This window comes from Strix aluco, chromosome 1, assembly GCF_031877795.1.
Source record: "Strix aluco isolate bStrAlu1 chromosome 1, bStrAlu1.hap1, whole genome shotgun sequence".
Taxonomy (NCBI): Eukaryota; Metazoa; Chordata; class Aves; order Strigiformes; family Strigidae; genus Strix; species Strix aluco.
Genome location: NC_133931.1, coordinates 46,668,923 through 46,677,459, shown reverse-complemented (window position 1 = coordinate 46,677,459; position 8,537 = coordinate 46,668,923). Strand labels below are relative to the sequence as shown.

Sequence of the window (8,537 nt, the reverse complement as noted above, 5' to 3'; positions counted from 1 at the left end):
TTTAAAAACAATCACATCCTCACTGAAATAACTTTAACTGCACAGCTATGTGTGTTGTTGGTATTTCTATACAAGTTTCCGTCCTATATTAACAGCGTACCTGGGTTTTCAATCAAACTCTGAAGCTGTAACTCTGATCAGCAGTCATGATACAGACCTCTTTTTCACTTCTTTCTTGTGCTATTAGGATGGTATGAATATTTACATTTTTCTGTAAATGACAACCAGGGAGCTTTTTAAGTTCAACAACGACTGTATTTGCTCAGGAGTCTGGTATATCTTCCTTATTTTCTTTTATGAGTGTTCCTCACATATGACATTTAACTTAAAAATTTACTGTCTTTGTGGGAGAGAAAGTGACTTGTGGAGGTAGGCATTGCTTATGCAAATTGCTCAGTCCTCTGGGAAAAGGTTTAGTCACTTGTCATTAGTTTCCTTATTACCCATTGTAATGGATGAACAGTTACTGGTTTGAATATACATTTTCAAAAGTGATATTTAATAAAACCTCACCTTTTACACAGCAAAATCGTTTCTGAACCACTCATAGAAAATCTACAGCCTGACAGGAAAAATGTGTTAATTTTTCTTGTCTTACTGCTAGTCACTACTATGAGACAAAGCGTACACGGATAGTGCGCAGAATTAATTTCATCGAGAACAAAGAAACACATGGTGGCAGGGTGAACAATGTTAGGGGTTTTCAACGCTCTGCTGACTGGGATATTCAGTCCTCTGGACTCTTCCACCATTGTTAGTTTTATTTCTACAGATTCAATAAGACCTGATCCAACACTGTACACACAGTTCATTTACTTCTTACATGGCTTGTTTCTATGGTAATACTGAAACAGGAGGTTTCTGATTACTCATGCTTCCTTATTTAGAAAAAAACAATGTCAGATGCCATAAACTGAATCATTTTAACCCATGATACTAGATAAGTGCATTACTTTGCATCTGGGTATGTCAATGTATCTTGCTGCTATGATTACCCAAAGTGACCTCGGCTTTACAGGAAGAAAAAAATGGGTTTTTTTCAGATGAGATGATTCCTCATTTTACCCTTCATTTCTTTGCTTCCATTCCTGACAGTCACGGGAAGAACGGCATGGCTCTCCCCAGCATCTGTTACAGTGAAATGTGCACAATGTTTTCAAAGAAGGATTACCCTCCAAGTTGCAAAGGAAAACCACTGTAAAGGGAAAATGTCTTCAACGCAAGTTTCAGATCAGCTTCCTAATTATTCCCTCAGGGAACAGAATTTCTTCCAGTCGTAATCAGGATAAGTCTGGCCCTTCAAAGCAGATTTCCTGAATTTTACATGGTTTGGGGGCCACCTGTAGAGGTTGAGGAGACCTCGTATAATGGCACATTGCCATTAGCAACCATTTTGTCAGACCTTTGCTGCTTTCCCTGAGGTTATTCAGGAACTACACTTCCCACGGTGCTGTAGGGGTACAGGGACAAGCTTCACACTCAGGCAATATCTGTCTCCTCTGCTAGGTGCCACAGATGGTGTCTGCTCAGCCATCTGCTTCTGTCCCACAGACTTCACTATGATCCCACCTCCAGGTAGGTGAAGTTTCCAAGGAAAGATCTTCAGCCTCACTGCTTTTCGCTTTGTCAGTGTATTTCCCCTGATTATCATCTGGCAGGTCCCAGCAGCTGGGGACTGTCCCCATCCACAGTGGGGCTATAGTCTCACTAAAAAAGGAGAACTACCTCCTTTTTACACTATAACCACCTTCTAAACAACAGTATTTTGCCAGCAGATTTGGACTGCTGGTTAATATTGCTCTGCTGTTGATGACAAAGATTAAATTAATCTTGAGGGGTTTGCTTCTTTCCCAACTTATGTAATGACAATCCAATCCAGAAATCCCCCTGGCATGGGGAAAGCCACTACCAGCCTTGCAAGGAGCTTTCACACTTCACAGACCCTGAAAGATTTAACATCACAATTTCAGCAGAAAAGCAACTTAATTATCCAGGCTCTCACTGATGAAAACTTCTTCCATCTAATGAAAGAGAATACTCCCAAATCCTGAAACTTTAAGGTCAAAGGTCAATCAGAAGAGACTGCCCAAGATGGACTTGGGCATCACTTTGGAAATTAGGGATTTGGCGTACATTCAAGAAAGCATCCTACTCAGAAAAGCATTTAGATGTGGGCCTGATACAAGGTGCATACTTAAGAGCTTTCCTGAAAAGGACCTTGGTTAATAGGTACCATTGAATAACCCATGGTAAAGAACTTGGGTGTAGCATCTGTTTTTTTCAAACATTGCCAATTCCCTTTAAATGAATACCTTTCTCACCACTAGCTGACTGTTTCAGAGTTTGAAAAACTCCCCCCTGGAGAGAATCATTTTAAAAGGCCATACTTGGGTCTAACCTTATGATAGTGCCGCTTAAATTAAATGCACTCTTAAAACTCATTCATTCATTCCAGTGATAGGGTATATCAGGGCCACAGAGAGGTTAGAGAAGAGGGATTGCTCTCCAGGGATGCTGGTAGAGTGGGCAAATATGTAGATACAGCTAAGAACCTAATTTTTAATGCTGGGACTGGGCTAAGGCAATTACCACTTAGCGCTGCCCTTCCCTGAGGCGAGCAAGTTTGGTAAAATGAGAGGGGGGAGGACTGTGCCAAAAAGTCTTGCCTTGGCCCTACTAGAAATAATGTATTAGAACAGCAACAGAAACAAATGATCATATCCTGTATAAGCCAGGAATTGCTCTATTCAAGCCTGCCTTTGAGTAACAGAATGCAGAAGGTGATGCCCTTGAGTAAAATTTTTCAGACTTACCCCCTGATGATTTATATACTTCACTATAAAATATTAAGAATGACAGCTGATATATTATATCACTTCAGTTCCACATACACCATGTAAAACAGGCTGCGTGTATCCAGCTGAACAATTTAATAGCCCACTAATGTATTTGGGGTTGTTTTCTCAAGGATTCGGCAGGGAAAAGACCTTCTGTAAAAATACCGTACCATGTTTCTATCAGATTACTGTGTCGACACAAGACAAAGTACAGCTTTCCCAGGCTCCTTCCCTCCCCTTGCTCTGCTCTGCTCACCACGGCTATTGCAAGAGAGAGGTAGCAGAGGCACTGTGCACAAGCGAGACTCCGTGGTCTCCAACATGCTGTCTCCTGTGGGACACAGTGGTGTGTAAGGCTGCACGCTCGTAGCGTGATAATGGACTGTATGTTAAGATGGAGTTGGTAATTTACCTTACTATTGGGTTTCAGAATAACTTTTCTGGGTGCCAGACGTAGTCACCTCCTGTTGACTTAGTAGTGCCTCCTGAGTAGGAAGGAGTCTGAGGCCAGAGCTCCAGGGGCACTGGGGGCACTTGGGTTAAAAGGTAAAAAATAAATAAACATAACAACAAAGCAAGTAGAGAAATGAATAATAGTAAGAGATGATTGTTTTCTGAGGATTTCCTCAGATGTTTCTGGATATCAAATTGTAAGGTTTGACAAAATGCAGTATTTTGTGGGAAACTTGTGGTTTGGGAAGACAGTTGGTCAGGGAAAAAAAAGAAAAAAAAAAGACTGAAAAGCTTTATTTCATCTAACATGGAAATTTTGAAATTTTGCACAAGGGAAAAAACCCATTTTCTTCCAACAGGTTCTACAAAACAACAATTTAACCTGTCTAATTGTGACATTTAGGAAGTGCTATTACTTATTCTGAGACAAATTTGGGTTTTATATGTTCTGTAAACAAAGGCTGCTTCCATATATTGTAGTAGGGTCAGTTCATTTGAACTCTTTCCATTTGTTTTAATGGGAAATGTATTGCTCAACTCTGGCTACTGTAAAAAAAAAGTCACTATTGAGGAATCCCTTCCTGTAGTTAATGAAGTAGTAAATGAAGAAACAGAAAAGCACCTGCAAGTAGGAATGGTAAGTTTTATGTTCAGCTAGATGTATTTACACAGTCGCTTTAGTGTACATCTTTGCTAGAAGACTCAGCCCCACACTTTGCTTTTCCTATGGGTTTGTGTAATGGGTAAGATCCAAATGCTGACAGAAGAGCATCTAAATCACTTCTGCATTAGACAGATTGATGTCCCTTTTGTTCCTCCTTTAACTGCACTCACTGATGAGGATGATGCAGATAATTAATTACAGCTATGAAGAATGAAAGTGAAAGGGCCATATTCCCTCCTCAGCCCTGACCCTGCACTGGATTAAGGAGGTTGCAGGGTCAAAGAAGTTCAGGAAAAAGCCTTTGGTAATAAATTATACTGAGATTATGTCCTGTAACCTAACTGCAACTCCCCTGACCAGGTCACAGCTGTATCTGTAGGTGCTTCTCTTACTGCGTTTGAAGGAAAGATAGGACCCAAGGGTGTTGCTTTGCCTTTTCCTTTGTCAACTTGGAGTCACCTTCCGGTTTTTCACTTGCTAAACAGGAATCCATATGTGAGCTGCAGAGCAAGTTTTGTTAAGAAATAACCAGCAAGCATCCAGTTTTAGAGATGAGACAAATGTTCATTTTTAAAACAGTTTTGGTAGGTAAAGCCAGTTTGCCAGCCCACCCCAACAGGAGCTGCTACCTGCAGCACTGTTGGTGGAACATGGCAAATGAGTTACACAAAACCCAACTGGCCACAGAAGTACTGTTAGCCTGATCCAGGCACTCCATGATGCTAGGGAAAGTGTGTGATCCCAGCTCCTCTCTGCCAGGGGAAACAAAATTACTGCAGAGGCACTGTAGCAAAAAGTGGCTGTTTCTGCAGCAATAGTCCCTGCACTGATGCTGGTGTTGGCGTAGAATGGAAACATGGGAGGCGTCTGAGGGAAGGAAACACATGTCAGGATGTCTACAGAGAGGACAGTCTTCATGTTACTGTAGATGACTGATAAATCCCCAGCCCAGACCTTTCCTGGACCTCAGCATGAGTCTCTAGTTTTAAAAGTCCTTGTTTCTGGGCATTCAGTACCTGAAGGCTCTGGGAGATGATATTCATCAGATTGGGCTGTTTCATCTTAGGAAATTAGAGGTGTACAGGGCACAGGGTGAGCCACGCTGCCCACCGTGACCAGTGGTGACAGATGTGGAAGCACCTGGCCATAGCTGAGACCAAATACACACCCCACCTATGATGCCGGGGGCCTCAAACAGGAGAGAGGGACCAGGCAGCAGTGACCTGCAGCTAAATCTCCAGACCACACGACTCCTAAGACAGGAGGTCTCCTTGTGGGCGTTTAGACTGGACATGATCAAAGATGAGGGAGTGGTTTTCAGCTTGGCTCTGTCTCTCTGCTCTGCAGTCTCCCTTCTGCACAGTGAAGATAGATAACAATTCCTGCACTGCTCAGGCACATACTGATGACAAAACAATCCACCAGGACCCCAAACACTGCTGTGCGGAGTTCCAGACTGTACAAAAATAGCATATCTTTTGATCTTAAAACTCAGTTAAATGCAGTCTGCAGATGCAGTAAAATCCTCTAACTATTTTGTGAGCACAAAAATAGGTTTCCTGTCACCACAACACGAAGCAACAGGATTAGGATGAAATTCAGGAGTTTTCAGACACTACTGAAAAAGCCAGAAAGTTCCTTTGGCTTTGACTGGCAGGTTTTTGAAGGGTTGGCCACTCTGTGTTACCTGAGAATGCTTATATTTGGGATTTATTCCCCCTCAAGAGGTGTCTGTGACCTGTGGAATGCAGCAGGACTCATGAGCATACCTGACCTCCAGGCCCAGTTCCACTGTTTCACAGTTTTAGCGCCATCTCATCAGTGGGGCCAGCACTGTCATCACTCTTCTACCATGAAACATCCAACTGCCTTGAGCCCTACTCTGCACCCTTCAGAGCAGATGGCCCCAGCCCACTCGGTGGTGGTGAACCCCTCTGTGCCTCATCTTCAGCCCTAACCTGCTTCCAAGGCAGGGGGTGATCTCTCTTCCTAGCAATGGGAAGGGTTGGAGACCCTGTGGGTACCCTCCATTGCCATTTCCAGGCTGCCCTTTCCGTCAGCTAACTGGGACAGCAGAGCTGCTGTACTGGGCCTGTATGGGGTCTGTGCATCCCTAGGGACGTGGGATCCCATAACCTATGCAGCAGGAGAGGTCCCATAAACACTGGAGAAGAAGCCGGTCTCGGCCCTGCTCCTTCACACAGAGCTGCTCAGAAGGGAACAGCAGTATTTGCTCTAACATGCATGATGCTTTCCCATGTCTAAAATAACCACGACACAGCGTTACAGCAAATTAAAGTTACTTCTTTCATAGCTTTGGGGCTTCCCCCCCACTATTTTTAATTTTGCCTTCATTTAAACATGCCCTACCATAACGCCCAGGGGGAAACATCAGGTTGCGTTAAAAGGGAGGGAAGGCTCTGCACCATTTCTCTTTTTCTCCAAGCCCTAGTTGACAGTTACCATTACAAAAATAGGAAAAAACATCCTACACAGAGATCACCTCCCCCCAGCATTTATGGCTACATGACACAGAGCTTAAAAACATAAACCACTAGACTCCACGTGGGCAGGACTTGACTAACAGTCCATCTGCAGAGCAAAGAACTAAAGATAGGGCTCTGACAGCTTCCTTGGCTAGCTCAGTTTTCAAGAGCAGGTGGGATGATTTTGATGCAGGGCGCAATTTCCGAGAGCCTGTGGAAATCAGCAACTCCTTCTGCAGAGCGGGCTCTGGTGCCGGGCTCCTCGGGCAGGTCCAACAGGGCTGTGAGCCGAGGCGTGGGGTTTCAGGGAGGAATCCGGCCAAGGGAGCGATGCTGCAGCCGCTTCCCAGCCCCAGCGCCGTCCCACCCCCCCTGGGTACCCGGGGACGGGCGGCTCGGGGGAAGCCGCGAGGGCTGCGCACTCGGCGGGGGGCCGCGCACTCGGCGGGGGCCTCGCCGCGACCGGGGTACCCTGCGCCCCCTTAGGAGCTGCCGGGGCCTCGGGGGGGGGGGGGGGGGGGAGGTGGGCGTGGAGCTTAACTTTATGACAAAGATGAAGAGAGAAGAGGAAGAGAAAAGCAAAGCAAAGCAAATATAAAAAAGAAAAGAAAAAGAAAAAGGAGAAAAGATTAAAAAATCAAAGAAAATAAAAGAGAAAATAAAAGAAAAATAAAAGAAAAAATAAAAAAAGAAAAGAAAAGAAAAGAAAAGAAAAGAAAAGAAAAGAAAAGAAAAGAAAAGAAAAGAAAAGAAAAGAAAAGAAAAGAAAAGAAAAGAAAAGAAAAGAAAAGAAAAGAAAAGAAAAGAAATTTTAAAAAGAAAAAATTACAAGAAAAGGAAAGAAAAACAAAAAGATAAAAATAAAAAATAATCAAAGAAAAGAAAAAATTAAAAAGTAAATAAAAAAGAAAAAGTAAAAGAGAGCGAAAAAAGGAAAGGAAAGGAAAGGAAAGGAAAGGAAAGGAAAGGAAAGGAAAGGAAAGGAAAGGAAAGGAAAGGAAAGGAAAGGAAAGGAAAGGAAAGGAAAGGAAAGGAAAGGAAAGGAAAGGAAAGGAAAGGAAAGGAAAGGAAAGGAAATTTAAAATTAAAAGGAAACCATATACATTAAAACCAAACAAAAATAAAAATAACGTCACAATAAACAATAATGATGCAGCCGGGCGTGGGTTGGTGCACTCGCTGCTCTGTGCGTGGAAAGGCCGGCGGGCTCCTTGCTCTCCCCGGGGCAGGGAAGGACACTCTCGGGACGCCGGTGTCGTGTCGTGCCGTGTCGTGCCGTGCCCGGGGCGGTTCACGTGGCGCCTCCCGCGTGGGGCGGAGCGGAGCGGGGCGGGCGGACAAAGCCGGGCTGTCAGCGGGACGGGCGGGAGAAAGGAAAAGCGGCGGCAGCGGGGAGCGGAGCAGGTGAGGCGAGCAGCGGGGGTTGTGCCACGCTGGCACCGGGAGTGGCCCGATGGCACCCCGGGGGGAGGCCGTGCCACGCGTGAGCGGCCTTGCGGGGCGGGGGGCGGCTTTGTGCGCCACGGGGGAACGGGACGGGGGCTGCGTGGGGCGTCCCGTTTCCCCGTGGGGCGATCCGTCCACTCGTGGGCAGCCCGGGGGTGCTGCAGCCAGCCGGGGACCGGCGGCTCAGTCATTACCCCTGCCCGTGGGTCCGACAGCCCTTTGGGAAGGGAGCGAAGCGCTTACCCCTCACTTTTCGTCAAAAAAGTGACATTTTAGCGCTGTGACGGTGCTATAAAACTCGAACCGAGCCCCTTATCCTGTGGCAATTAAACCAGGGAAAATCTCAGGGGGATTACCACGAGTAGCATCGCTAGAGAGTAATTAGTATTTAGGGGGCTCTGAGGGCTGAGAAGCATGTTTACGTGTTTGTTTTGTCAGCGTGAATAGTTGAGAAACAGGAGAGTTGTTGGCTGGCTCTGCAATGCGTTGTGTCAAAAGCGGGAAGGCGCTTACTACCGCGTGAATTTTAAATCCTTCAATATATAACCCGTCTGCACGTCTGAGTTGCGAGCGTCCAAAACAGCTTCTGGTAACAGCTTTCCTTTTGGCGGGCTGCGTGGTGGGGAAGCTCCGTGATGAATAAATCTCATT

General features: G+C 45.3%; 1 protein-coding gene across 1 annotated transcript in view; it reads left to right on the top strand.

The window, feature by feature from the left end:
- Nucleotides 1-7,751: 7,751 nt before the first annotated feature.
- MAPRE2 (microtubule associated protein RP/EB family member 2) overlaps nucleotides 7,752-8,537 on the top strand; it is a 102,551-nt gene continuing 101,765 nt past the window's right edge. Inside the window, exon 1 of the mRNA XM_074819803.1 lies at nucleotides 7,752-7,844. The gene's annotated coding sequence lies outside the window, so the exon portion shown is untranslated. The remainder of the gene's footprint in view (nucleotides 7,845-8,537) is intronic.